Source organism: Nyctereutes procyonoides, unplaced genomic scaffold (genome assembly GCF_905146905.1).
Source record: "Nyctereutes procyonoides isolate TBG_1078 unplaced genomic scaffold, NYPRO_anot_genome, whole genome shotgun sequence".
Lineage (NCBI taxonomy): Eukaryota > Metazoa > Chordata > Mammalia > Carnivora > Canidae > Nyctereutes > Nyctereutes procyonoides.
In genome coordinates, this window is record NW_026575142.1 from 51,688,641 (window position 1) to 51,702,642 (window position 14,002).

A 14,002-nucleotide genomic window follows, 5' to 3' on the forward strand; every position below is an offset into this window, starting at 1 on the left:
ATAATATTATTCATATTCACTTTCATATCAGTGGAGATTTATCTTCAGGCTATATTCTTGGAAGTGGGAATGCTGGGTCAAGGAAGAATGTTGTATTAGTTAGGTAGGGCCGAATTCTTCTCTGTGGGAGTGTCTCACCAGAATCCTCGACCACAGCATGTTGTCAGCCTTTGGAATTTTTACCAGTGTGACGGGTGAGAAATGATATTTCAGTGTAGTTTTAATTTGCATATATCCTATTTTAAATGAAGTTGAACTTTTTTTTCATTTGTTTAAAGACCACATTTGTTAATTTTATAAATCTCATTTTTTGTGAATTGTCTGTTCATATATTTTGCCCATTTTTTTTCAGTTGGATTTTGGCCTTTTTTCTGTAAAATATGCTTTATGAATTAGCCCTTCATCTGTGAAATATATTGTAAATATTTTCTCCCAGTGTATTATTTGCCTTTTGACCTTTCTTACAGGGCTTTTCTTGTCATGTGAAAATTTTTATATTTATATAGATGAATTTATCAGCTTTCTCTTCCATTGCTCGGTTTTTTGATCGTGGTTAGAAAGCATTTCTCAACAGTTATGTTCACTTGTGTTATTTTCCAGTGCCTGTATAATTTCATTTTTCACATTTAGATGTCTGATTCATTTGCAGGTTATTCTTGTGTATGATGTGATGAATGGATCTAATTCTGTCCTTATCCAAATGGCTATCTAAGTGTCCCAACACCAGTTGGAAAATTCTTTGTCTCTGTGATTTGAGATTGGTGGTTACTCTGTAACACATATCACGCACGACTAGATGTGAAGGGGACTAAGCAGTGGTGAACAGTGGAACAGGGTGATCCAAGGAGAATGGGGTATTGGCTAGCTAATGACCGTGTTAAACCTAAATTTGTTGACTTTCAACTCAGGACTCGGTTTCTGTTTTATAAGTCAACCTCTCCCAATCCATTTCTCTTATCGATAAATGTATAAATATATTTAACAGGAAAATGTTTATTTATTTAAATATTTTATTTATGAGAGAGAGAGAGAGAATGAACAAACAGGGGAAAGGGCAGAGGGAGAAGCAGATTCCTCGCTGAACAGGGAGCCCAATGTGGGATTCAATTCCAGGACCCCGGGACTATGACCTGAGCTAAAGGCAGACAATTAACTGACTGAGCCACCCAGGCACCCTATAGGAAAACTACTTAAAACAAAACAAAGTTTTAGGGATTGTCTGCATTTTCCTTCCTGTCAGCAGTATCTATAACCACTCCCCTTCCCTGAAATAGACTGTGAGAACTTGGCTGTATACTTTTCTGGGAGCACCTGTGACTCTCTGTCTGCTGTCTCTAGCACCTGGTCACATGCTGATTACTCACTATGCCCTCTTCTGCCACCTGCCTGTTTTGCTGATGCCTCTGTGGGTTCCCATAGTCACATTGGGTGGGCAGTGGACTCTGGAAGTTTTGGGGTTTAGGAGACATTCTCTGGTAATTTGGGACATATACCAAAGTCTCTGTCTCCTAGATTTTGGGAAATGAAGAATTCCAAATAGATTTTCCTACTTTTAAGAGTCAATACTTAAAAGTATGTTAATTTTTATAGAGAGCCTAATGAACATTCCTGTCTTTTTTTAAATGAACCCATCTGATGATAATTTTATATCTTTGGCACAGCCACTATTGTGCATTTTGCAAACTTTGTTTTGGTAAATGTTTGTTTTCTATGGTCTGTTGGTAGGTATTCCACAAGAAGGAGGGTTCTGTGGTCAAACACAATTAGGAAATGTAAACTTGATCAAATTTAGACATATTTCTTTGCTGTAGAGCTTCTTGGAGCTCATGTATGAATTTGTCAAATATATTTGATCAGGAACCAAAATCTGCCTACGCCTCTACCCATTAACAGCTTTGTTAGTTTGACCTACACAGTCAAGTTTATTAGGCCTGCAGTATTGTGTCCTGTAGTACCAGGATTCCACATCTACTTTTTGTTTTTATGATTTCCTCCTACATTCTTCCAAAGGTAAGCTGTGTAAAGGTAGGGGCTGTTGCCCTTTTATTCCTTACTGTAGTATAAATACCTACTACAATCAATGCCTGGCATATAGTAAGTGCTCATTAAGTATTTCTGAACTTGATGTCGTAATTTTTCACTTAGCTTGTTGCAGTGTTTCTGGTTTGGTTTCCCCTTCCAAATGTATGTTTTTAACAGCAGCTTCTAAACAAATCAAATGAACATATTTGCAAAGAATTATTTGTGTAATGTTTCTGGCCTTTCTAGAGGTATAAAGCTTAGTTCTGGATCATTATTAAATAAATGATTTAGTGATGGCTGCTTGTCTCCGGGAATAGACACATGGAATTGCCCCTTGGACAGGCAGCTCGTTCACAAGCCAGTGCCTGTGGTTGGGAGAGATACCCTTCTGCTTTTCCAGTGCAAGAGCCAGACCAAATGGCTATTGGTTTTCTCTGCCCCATGTGTCTTCTGTGCTTGAATAGCTTTTCTGATCAGCAGCTACTCCCGATTTCAGTTACTCCAAAAGATGACTACCTGTCTCTCAGAGCTTGTCCAGTCTTCTTCCACCCAACCAGGATCCCACAAAGGACTTGTATTTTAGGTTAGTCAGTATCAACCATACAAATGTGTAACACAGGCACACACGTACACTAACACAGACACACACACGGATTTTTGGAGCGAGGGATTAGGGTGTCAAATCTCTAGGTTTAGTACAGGAGCTCTTTGGGAAGTCAGAAGACTGATGCCCTTAGTGTGCTTTATTTTCAACATTTTATTGGTGCTTTTTGAATTTATAAGTAATTAATTTTCATTGTAGAAAATTGGGAAAAAAAGATAGTGTAAGGAACAAAATCTTAGATTGCCTGGAATCCTATTTCCCTGAAGTACATTATAGTGAATAGCATTCCCATTTGCATGTGTGTGTGTATACATCACAGCCTGCTATTTGGGGGCTTGCTTTTTAGTTTATTAATTTTTTAAAATTTTTTAAAGATTTTATTTATTAGAGAAAGTGTGTGGAGGCACAAGCAGGGGGAGGGGCAGAGGCAGAGGCAGAGGCAGGAACAGACTCTCCACTGAGCAAGGAGCCCAATTTTGGACTTGATCCCGGGACCCTGGGATCATGCCCTGAGCTGAAGGCAGACGCTTAAACATCTGAGCCACCCAGGCCTCCCTGGGCTTGCTTTTTAAACCAGTTCTCCATTGTTAATTATGTCCTGTACTTTTAACATCACAATTAATATTTATAATACTTATGTATTGCAACACTGAATGGTTAACCTTTATTTCATGCCTACAAGGCCAATGATTATATGACACGAGTCAGTGATTGTATCTTATTTCACCTTTGTACTTCCAGGGTCTTGCTCAGGGCCATCTGTGTACATGTTTTTTGCTCAATAGATGCCTGATGAATTTAAGTGACTAGACATTAAACTGTAATTGGATCTGCCCACCTGCTCTTAAGAAATTCAACTCTGCAAATGATATATTCCACAACTACAAAAGAAGGTGACAGCCAAAGCAGATGAAGCCGCCCTTATAAGGGTAGGAAGAATTCAGTAAGACTACTGGCTCAGTAAGTGTTGCCCCTGGTGATTTGGAAGACTCTGGCAGTTATGAGACAGGACTTCACTTGATCATGTGGTCAGTGCAGTTTGTATCTGGTCCTCATCATTTTAAGCCTGGAACTCCTCACCTCCCCACCTTTTGAAAATAGCAAATCAGGGCTTCCATGGTGGGATGGGGAGGAAATTGGTTTGCATTAGTCAGATGCAGAAGGCAGCCCAGGATCAACCCAGTGCCGTTTTCATACATGCCTGGGAGCAAGAGCTTTGCATTAATTGGCTTGCCAGTATCTGGGCTCTGCCTCAGATGCTGTGGAAATGGGATCGGTTGGCAGAGGCATTGCTCGGAGAAGGAAGAATCAGAGCAAAGGGTTTGAAGGATATAGAGGAGAATATTCCCTACTCCACATGCATCTTCCTCTTTGGGGTATCAACAAACTCAGGCCCGTCAGATGCATTGGGTAGAATTCCTTCATCGCCTCTCCTCAGGTAAGAGATGAGGCTTGTGTAGCTGAATGATCAAAAATCCCCAGGGCATCTCTTACTGAAGGTTTGTCGCCTTCCTGTGGTGTCACCTCCCCATAGGACTTCCAGCAGAAATGGATACCTGACTGTTCAGTCCCCTGGAGGCCTTGTCTTTCTCAGCCACACTCACCGGTCATAGCACAGCATCTCTGTCCTCCGTGTCGTGCTGGATAAACACAGATAAACCTTCACATTCTGACTCACTCCTGCCTCATGCGAGGGAAGTTAGAAAATGTTTGGGTGGCTCACTTAAGTATTATTCCTATCACGTTTTCTTGGGAAAGTACCCCTTGCCTTGTTGGAGACATGGAAAGCCTCCTGATTGCTTCAGCAACAGGGTTATAAAGCATCTCATAGGGCAGTGTGCCGCTCAAGCAGGCTGAGCCTATCCACCAAGTGTGTGGGTTCCTAACTGCAGAGGAGCAGAGGAAATCTGGAATGTCATATCCACAGCCGGGGTCCGTGCGAGGCGCTTCTACTGGGCACCATGGACGATCTTTCCAACGTGCGCTCAAAATACAGATACTGCCCCATGTTACAGATGAGGAAACTGAGGTTCAGAGACTTTATGTTACTCTCCCAGGTTACAGAGGTAGTAGTCACAGGACTGAGACTCAAAACAGGATGTGAAAGGCCGTGAAATTTGTGGCTTTTCCTGTACATGCTGCCACCTGGCATGCCGTTCCAGAGCACCTCTTCCTCTGATGGTGTTCATAGATTCAGGGCTTGCAACTTGCATTTGGGGTTATGTGTTCTGCTCTCTGGAAGCCTTCCTGACTCCCTGCTCCCATCCACACACACTCCATGTCCAAGTGAGCACGTCACGGGTAGTTGCATTTTATGACATTAAAAAGAATGTCTATTAAGAACTTTTTCTTAGTTTTAGTTGTTTAATTCTACTTAAGTCCACAGATCTTTCCAGAAAGGGCCTGTTTAGGAATTTTTTACATGTTTTTGAAGACACATTGCAAGTAGGATGCCAAATTTGTGTCCTCAACATCTCATGATCAGGAAAACCTTCAAAATCCTGTACAGCAACATCAATTACTGGTTATCTTCAACACTGAGAAATTTCATATTTATTCTTGTATCAATGAAATTCAGATTCTGCTGCTGATAGATTTCAGCCCCAGATTTGGCTTAATATCGACTCTGACGCTCAGATAGTGGCATTTGACCCAAGCAGGAAATGGCTACAAATTTTCTATCAGTGGATTTTTAAGCTTTTGTACAGGAAAGCAAGATGTAGGTGTCTCAAGGTCAGACTGGAACAAATGGTTTCCATGGTCACTACCCACTCGTTCTCCAGTAATCCTTAAGGAAATCAAGGAGTATCCTCTCATTAAAGAAAGGGAACCCACAGCTTAGAGAAGGGAAGGACATTAGTGTCTAGGGTACCTGGTCGTGGTGGAGTCTGAGCATCTGACCCCTTTGCCATCCTGGTGCATGGAATTCCACAGCTCTGGCTTTTAGCCCTGACTCTAGTGCTGACCCTGGCACCTACAGAGTAAGCACGTAATTTCTCTACCACGTGTCTAATAAGAAGTGTTGGTAAACTCGTTAATTAGTGTTGTGTTTATAGTTTTATGCTGACTATTGACTTCTAAGTGTAATTGAAATGGACCACCCTCTTGAAGATGGACATGCTCCTCTGGTGCCATGTGGCTCTGGCAAGCCTTGCATGGTGGGCAGATGGTCACCTCCAAAGACCTTTCAACTTTGCCATTCTCTCACGTGGCAAAGGTTTGGATAGAGGAAAGGTGAGACCTAATGACTTTTGAAGTCTGAGCCAGTTTGTAATTGCCGAGAGGCCTGACTGAAAAACAATGACTTGACATCTACGGTTAAGCACGCTGGGGTTGAGTTGACATTGGGAGTAGAAATAATACTTCCTCCTGGTCTGGGAGATGCAGGTTTGGTTGCCTACCACATGTATTTCTGGTTTTTGTCTTCAATTTCTGGTTTGGTGATGGCATGCCATCTTGGAGACAATTTCGGGTTGGTTTTATTTGCTTAATAATGATAATGATAATATATTCACTGACATGTATTGCCTGAGCACTAGCGTGGGCCGGACTGTGTACACTGTTATTCCAAGTCCTAAAAAAAAAAAAAACAATACGCAAGGCATATATTTGCAAATAAGGAAATTTAGGCTCAGATTGATTAAAGCACTTGTTTACGATCACTTAGAAAGTGACAGAGCCAGCGTGTGTCTAATTGCAAAGTTCCTTCTTACACCCTATGCTGCCATGATATTGACGGCTGGAGTTCGAGATCTACATGCTCCTCCTTGTCCCCATCCCATGACAGTACTGCACAGAGCTTCGCTTGGGCTGGTGCTGGCTCTCACTCTCCCGATGGCCTTCACTTGTGTTCCGTTGTGAGCACCCACCTTCACTGATTACATGATGCTGGTGACCCTCCCCTGGCCTCTGCTGTCAGGCTCAGGGGAACCTGATACTCTCCTATAAAGAGTTCACCCCGGATGCCCCCAACCAGGGGGAGAGAGGCCTTGAAAAGCAACCAGTATGTGATTAGGGGTTACTTTGAACTTGAGCCCAACAGGCTGTCAGTTCTTCTCATTTATTTGACCTTTCAGTTTCTTCTGAGCATTTTTGCCCAGACTGCCAGCAGTGACTCTCAACCCCAGCTGCGTGTTAAAGTCAGCTGGGGAGCTGTGTAATAGTGACTGTGCCTGGGACTCCCCTCTGTGCATTCTGGTTGGAATAGGCCAGAGTGGGGCCCTGAGTATCTGAATTTTTAAAAAAACGAGTACCCGGAGGGATGATACTCTTCAGCAAGGGGGAAGAACCGATGTTTTAGGGGCAGAAAAGCTGTCTCTGCTCTTTTGCTCGCCTGCTTCCTTCCTTCCTTCCTTCCTTCCTTCTTTCTTCTTTTTTCTTTTCTTTTCTTTTCTTTTCTTTTCTTTTCTTTTCTTTTCTTTTCTTTTCTTTTCTTTTCTTTTCTTTTCTTTTCTTTTCTTTTCTTTCTCTTTTCTTTCTTTTCTTTTCTCCTTTTCCTTTTCCTTTTCCTTCTCTTTCGGATACAGTATGCTTTTTTTTTCCTGACCCTAGCGAACCTTCAATCTTATGATGTTATCATCCTATCGAGAAGGAGAATTTCCTCACCAAAAGTATTGGTGCTTCTTTGCGGTGGCTCAGACTGTGGAGAGGGTGTCACAGGAATGGACACAGATGTTTGAATGAGTGGCTCCAGAGCAGGGGCTTGAGCCGCTTTGGCCTGGCTCACTGGGAACCACCGAAAGGCCGAGCCATGACTTCTGCTATTTCCCTCCTCATTCATTCTCCCCACACTCACCAGATTTTCATCACCGAGGGCATGTGTTCTCTAGTTTGGGAGGTATTCACGGTGACTCCCATCGATTTTACTTGGGAACATAGTGTGGCTTGTTTATACTAACTTAGGTATTTGTCTGTCGTCTCTACTTTTTCTTCACTCATTTAATTTACTCCTACATGTAAAAGGATGGCTTCGGGTGAAACGGTTGCTATGGCACCTGGATGCACGTGGAGACAGTGCACCTTCCCCCCCACCCCCACCGCCGAGCCAGTACACCCCAACTCCCTAGCTTGGTGTCCCGTGTCCTCAGGACCATCTGACACAGTCTTCCTCTCCAGAGTGAAGGCCACTCTTCAGTGCCCCTGGGCTCCGGCCAGCTGAACTGTACTCTGGATTCGGATCTGCTCCCCTCCTTGCCTTTGTTGGTGTTTCTCGTCCTGCTGAGACATTAACTCTGTCCCGAAGCCATTCCTCATCCCAGCAGCTAGAAATAACCTTTCCTTTCCTAGAACCCCCACACTGCTTTGAGCTGGAACGCTTTTAGAACTTATCACATTGTACCTTGAGCTATTCCTATTTATGCGTGTGTATTAATTCCTACCTTCTGTAGGTTTCTGGAGGGTGGGGTGGCCTCTTCATGTTGGTGACTCCTGCTGTGCCAAGAATATTAGAGGCATTCCCTAAATGCTTTTTGACTAAATGTGTTCCTTTTAGTTCAACTCAGCAGTTGTCCAAAATTAACCTCATGAGATATTGGTGGCTTTGGTGAACATTTGGAGAGGTACACCGGGATGGAGTGAAATCCGGTGACCTAGTTACAGAATATCCCCTGCAGGCTCACTGGTGAGGAAGGCTCATGTTTAAACTCTGTGAAAGGAGAGCCTGGCTTATTTATGGTGGTGGTTGTTTACAAGTCTTTAAAAATGATCTTCTGTGTTTTTTTTTTTTTTTTTGGAAGTATAAAAGCAATGCATTCTCATGTAGAAGATTGAGAAAATGGGGAATGAGAGCCGAAGAAGAAAATAAAAATCACCTGTAAGACCGCCAGCTATTATGAATAAAACCTGCCCCGTTTTAACAGGATGTGATAATGTGGAGTGTCTTGTGCATGGAGAAAGGAGTCTGCTTCTTTGTATTTTTAGTGATTGGCGGCAAGGCCAGGGTGTCCAGTGGGTGAGCTGCTTATGATTATGCTTGTTGTTGTTGTTGTTGCCATCGTCGTCGTCATCATCATCACTGAAGCCAAGCCATAGAAATATAGTGCCCATCGCTGCAGTCCCCCAGGAGGACTTCATGTCTGCTCAGTGATTAAACACCCTATATTGACAAAGTGCTTGCAGTCTTTTTTTAGCCGCTGGGCCTCAACAACAGCTGTGTGAGGGAAGCCACTGTCCTCACCGTACTTGTCACCACATAGTAATGGATTTCAATTAATTGGGGAAAAAAGGGAAAGCACTGAGTTGAAGGAACGAGGGGGGCCCCCACCTCCACAGTGTGCTGCGTCCACTGGCTGTGGCTGCCAGGGCAGGAAGATTAGTGTTTAGAAAATGTATTCGGGTAAGTGTAGGGAGGCTGCGGGGGTGAGTTTTGACTTTTGTTTTTTTCTTCATTTTTAGGCTTTCTCTTATCTTTTATTTTCAAATGCTGTAGTTTTATTATTTCTTAAAAAATGTTTGGCCGAAGAGAATTTAAACCGTGCAGAAGAGTAAAACAAACGCAGGAGAGGTTTCCTCAAATCCATTCATCAATGATAATCATTGTTAAAGTTTTGGAAAACACCTCAGGTTACTTAATTTAGAATGTATAGGGAAAGTCTAAAACAAAGGAAAATGATCTATGTCACCCTTTACCAAGGGAACCACAATGACATGTTATTTATTTATTTTTTAAAGATTTTATTTGTTGATTAGAGAGAGAGAGAGAGAGAAAACAAACAGAGGGGAGGGACGGGGAGACAGAGAAGCAGACCCCTCCCTTGCTGAGCAGGGAACCCCATGCGGAGCTTGAACCTAGGACCCCAGGATCATGACCTGAGCCGAAGGCAGATGCTTAACTGACTGAGCCACCCAGGCGCCCCCAAGTATGACATTTTATTTGTGGAAATCTGTTTTGCTCTGTAACCCCACATAGCCAGCCAACTCACCCTCCATACCCTAGTTTTTGGCTCTACTTTATAGAACATTTTGGAAAGATTTAAGATTAAAAAAATCCTATGTCAACCAAAATGCACTCGTATCTGTCTTGACACCCCACACATACCACCACACACACACACACTCTCACTCTCTCTCTCTCTCTCTCTCTCTCTCAAACACAGGGCAACAACCACTATAGTTGAGAACCAGCCTCTTATTTTACAGATAGCAAAACTGAGGCCTAGAGCTTGTCAGAGGTGGCGTTTAAAAGAAAGTGGCAATCAACACCCAAATCCTGGCTGCCTGAACTCTGGCCCAGTGCTTCTTCCACCGGGATACCTCCTTACTAGGTCATAGAAGCAGTGGTAGAGAGAAAAGGAAAAACACGTCAGTTCTAAAGAGTGCAGTTTTTTTTCCCTGTGTCCTTTAGCCGAGCTATTTTTGTGGCTATTCAGTACATGTACAATGCTGCCTTTCGGAGCATGAGGCTGGGCTGGGAGGCCATTCACCACCGACTGCGGCCATGCTGTCCCTCATGGCAGGCTCTGTGGAATCTTTGGCCCGGAAACCAGATCTGAACAGACTATTCTAATATATATATATATATATATATATATATATATATATATATATATATAAAATCAAATTGCAGGGTGTGAGCATACACAGAGAAAAATTACTGTATATCCTGTTGGACGACGTATATGACAGTGAAACATTGATTTAGGAGCGTGTGGCTGGCCACGGTGGGGTGGGTAGGGACTGATGTTGAACTTGATTCATCTCTTATTCCCTAATCCATCCATGAGCTCTGATAAATCTTAGTTCACAAATGCAAAATATTCTCCCTAAATGTGACCCTCCTATTCTAGCTCCCCAAACCTTGAGTTGACTCCTTTTGCCTGTAGAATGAAGCATGGACTCCTTGGTCTGGCCCTTGGGGGCCTGTCCAGAGGATACTGATATAATATCGGGATGGAATAATGCAGCAGTGGAGAGCCAGACTTTGCAGCCAGGCTCCTCCACCACCCGCCAACCCTCTTATCTGGGGAGGTTATTGACCCTCCCTGGGCTTTGGTTCCTCCTATGTGAAATGGAAGTAGGGTTGTTATGGGGATTAAATGAGTTAGTATTTGTAAAAGCAAACCAGGGACTAGATCATCCATCATGTAGCAAGTGCTACAGGGTGTGAGTGTGTCAAGTGAATACCTCTCCATGGCCTCCAACGATAGCATTTCCCTTCTGCACTAGGCTTCTGGGCATTCCTGAGTTGGGCCTCTCTTTTCCCTGCCTCTGTGAAGCTGTGATCCTCACCTGTGAACTGTTGGCTCTCTGATTTGTGCCCGTCCAAATCTTCCTCATCCTTTTGAGGCTAAACTCAGATACATCTTTATCCATTTCTTTATTTGTCCACTCATTCAACATACTCATTAATTCTTTTAACAGATTGTCATAGGGAGTCGACCGTGTTGCGGGTGTCCTACATGAGAAGGCTTCCACAGTTCCTCGGGCTCAGGTGGTCTATCCCGAATGCTTCTCCTGTGACATCACCGTTGGCATCTCTGTACAGTTTCTGTTGGGCCGTTAGAATATTAGCTCTTTCAGAGTAGGTGCTTATTAAGCTTTATTTAAAAATGAATAAATGAGTGAATAAATGAATTACCCTTTGTGGGTATTTATCGTTTTCTTATGAAGGCAAACAATAGAAACAAAACGTGTGTGTGTGTGTGTGTGTGTGTGTGAGAGAGAGAGAGAGAGAGAGAGAGAGAGAGCGAGAAAGATAGCAAAAGAGTGGGAGATTCAGAGAGAGTGAGAGAGAGAGGGAGGGAGATGAAGATTTTGAATGGAAGGAGGGCTCTTCTCTGAGGGCAGAGGATTACTTCCAAGTTGAAGAAAGGATGTGAGGGGGGTGCAGAAGCAGAGAGAAGCAGGATGAGAGAGTAAGGTTATTCTCTGAATCATAAAGCATTCACTCCAAGAAATGGTTTTCCTTAAGTGGTAGAAAATGTGAAGTGAATTGGGTCTCATTTTTCCTTTTCCTCTTTAGGAGGTTGGAACTCATTTTTTAAATGAGGTGGGGGAGGGAGGGCGGGTTTGGAGAAGGAAAGTGCAAACTGTTTTCTGAAGCTGTCTCTGCCAAGTAACTGTGGAGAGAAAGTTCAGGAGGTGGGACTGCCAGAGCTGACCAGCAGCACGCAGCCAGCTCAGTATTTCTTTCATCCTCGTCCTGCTTGCAGTCCTGCTTGCAGCCCCGTCCTGTTCTCCATCTCTAAACACCTCCTCCCTTCTTTCCCTTCTTAATATATAACTAGTTACAAGTAAGAAAATGGGGGGGGGGGGTTGGAAATCAAAACGAAACAGAAAGTAGGCAGGTGATTTCAACCTATTTGATGGGTTTGAGATCTATTGACCTCATCACCTTGTCTGTTTCCCCTGGAAGTGTCCCCTCCTGTCACCCCCTCCTCACTGAATGTCCCACCCTTCCACCCACTTCTGGCTCAGAGCAGGAGAGGAGACTTTAGCGACATGACCTGTTTGAGGCTGGAGAAGGGCAGCTCCCAGGTGCTGATTGTAGAGGTTCAGCACGAGCAAATTCCCCACCTTTTTTTTCCTGAAGATCTCTGAGCTGATTTCTTTTCTTTTCTTTTTTTTTTTTTTTTTTTTTTGTCTTTCAACTTTTTTCAAAGCTAAAGATGCTTTGCTGTGGAAGGCACAAAGGATCAATGATGGGTATACATGCACTTAGTGCTTGGTGAATGCAGCCCTCAGACTACTCTGGGGCATCCCGAGAAAGGTGCAGAGGACCACTGATCGCAGAGCGCTCGGTACCTACGTATGCATGCACACTGTGGGTGCTTGGGGAGGGAAGGTGGGCCAGGGAGCCGGCAGACAGGTGTGCCAACAAGCAGGGAGTACCTGGGGGCAGACTGTCAAGTGATCGATGCCAGAGTTAGGAGCATGCGGAGGGTAAGGTGTCCACTGGCTGCCACTGGGGAAGGCTTCGCTGTGGGCGGCGACATTCTAGGCCTTGAAAGATAGCTAGGCTGTGATGAACAAGGGAGAAGAGCCGCGTCTTCCAGACAGACAGAGGGACTAGCAGAGGCATGAGACTATGTGGAGGAACTGGCCGGGGGGTGGAGGGTGGGTGGCAGGCTGCATCTGGAAGGTGCAGGGAGGTGAGGCTTCTCTATCAAATCATAGAAGTTTCCCGTGTCCCACTGCTGTGTTTGGAGCTTTTTCCCATAAGCAGTAGGGAGCTTTTATGGGTTTTGGAAGGAGCTGTGATAGGATTACTCTGATGAAGTGTGTGTGTTTTGTTTTGCTTTTACTTTTTCGTTTCCCGAGTCTTTTGAGGAACTGTTGGGCAGCCTTGACTCTGGGACGGGTGCACTGCCAGTCTTTATCTGTCTTCTCCCTCCTGGCCTGGCCCAGCTCCTCCTCCTCGGGCTTCTGGGGCTGAAGCGAGCCGTGCAGACTCCAGGGGCCGCCGGCCCCTCTGCCTCTTCCCTGTTTCCCATTCCTCCCCTCCTCTTCTCTTCCTCCTCCTCTTTCTCTGTCACCACCCCCGCCGCCAGCAGCCGCGCTCCCCTCCCTAAAATAAATAAACCAGTCGCTCCAAAAGGTTCCAGGCACATTAGTCACATATCCCAGAAGTTTAATACAGAATTATTTTGACAGCGAGAACAAGAAGTGTTTTCTAGTTGAACGCACAGAACTTGCTTATTCCAACTGGGCTTTCTGCCGTACAGACAGATGATATGTTTTTTAGATGGATCGGCCACGCAGGAGGCTGTGTCGCTTCCCTTGGATGCATGACAAACTGCTCACTACCAAAAGTGGTTGGGGAAAAGATGTGAAATGAGACAGAGAGAGAAGAATGAAATCACATCCTTACTGCGAACATAACTTTCTCCCTGCTAACTTCGGTAAAGCCACCGAGAGATTTCTACGTGTGTATTTATTTATTTGGCTGCCTCTGGAGCTGTGAAGTCCCCTTTTTCAAGCCGGGCTCGTGCGTGTTCTAAACGATGAGGACAGATCGAGTTATTGCAATGCGGGTGGCTCTCCAAGCATTCCAGTTGAATAGCTCTTCCAGAAATATTTCTTGACTCACTTATTTAGCACTTTCTATTGCTGTTACTAAGCAGATTGGAGGGCCCTCCCTGTGCTTTTGCCAGACAACTCTTGGGTTGATGTGGATCCCTTATCCCTATTTGGCCTGTGCAAAGATGGAGGAATGGAGAGCTCACGTCCGTCGTCGTCTCCGAGGGCTCCCCCCCCACCCCAGGTGCCAGCGCAGCATACGCATGGTCAGAGACAGAGTAAGAGCGGGTGCTGCCCTTTGTCCAGTCCGCCCTCCTCCTCCCGGGTCCCAGCCCCACGCGGGGAGGCCTTTCTCCTGGGACGGTTCGCCTGGGTGTGAGTCTCAGAGATGAGCACGGAGGACAGAAGGTAAAGAAGTTC

At 44.5% G+C, this 14,002-nt stretch overlaps 1 protein-coding gene across 14 annotated transcripts in view; it reads left to right on the forward strand.

Moving 5' to 3' along the window:
* The window catches only part of LPP (LIM domain containing preferred translocation partner in lipoma), a 674,822-nt gene that overhangs the window by 90,200 nt on the left and 570,620 nt on the right, over positions 1-14,002 (forward strand). The window contains exon 3 of one of the 14 annotated variants that reach the window (XM_055308464.1): positions 3,412-3,586. The exons of 12 other annotated variants lie outside the window; for them this stretch is intronic. The gene's annotated coding sequence lies outside the window, so the exon portion shown is untranslated. Of the gene's footprint in view, positions 1-3,411; positions 3,587-13,928; positions 13,991-14,002 lie in introns of those variants that run through there. One more of the 14 variants, XM_055308470.1, reaches the window with a different exon arrangement.